A 528-nucleotide genomic window follows, 5' to 3' on the forward strand; every position below is an offset into this window, starting at 1 on the left:
TTATTTTTATTTTTATTTTTATTTTTATAAATACGTTCAGGGGGTGGGGGCCCTCTTGTCAGTGGCTCAGAGATCGGGCGCGGGTTAACGGGGGCGAAGCAGGGAGGCCGATCGGGCACAGCCACGGGCGAGTGTGAGCACGACCGGAGAGGGAGGCGATGCGCGGGCGCGCGCGTCGGGCGTGGCCGGCGCGGCACGAGCGCAGCTAGGCCGTGGCCATGGTGGGGGGAGCCGCGGGATGCGGTGGCTGCTTCACGGAGAAAGGAGGACTACCGGGAGTTGCTCACCCGCGTTGAAGGGAAGGCCCGATGCAGGGGGTACGCGACGGCGGGGCGAGGTGGCAGCGACGGCGAACGGCGTTGGCGTCGGGGCGTCGTTAGGGAGGAGGACGGGGACGGTTGCATCCCGGCGGTGAGGCGGCGTCAGCGCGGTCGACGAGCGACGGGCGCAGCGTCAGCAGGCGTTGGCCTACGAGGAGGACGCGACGGGGGCTTGACGGATGAGCTGCGAGGCGTCCGGCGACGCGGG

This window comes from Triticum dicoccoides, chromosome 4A (assembly GCF_002162155.2).
Source record: "Triticum dicoccoides isolate Atlit2015 ecotype Zavitan chromosome 4A, WEW_v2.0, whole genome shotgun sequence".
Lineage (NCBI taxonomy): Eukaryota > Viridiplantae > Streptophyta > Magnoliopsida > Poales > Poaceae > Triticum > Triticum dicoccoides.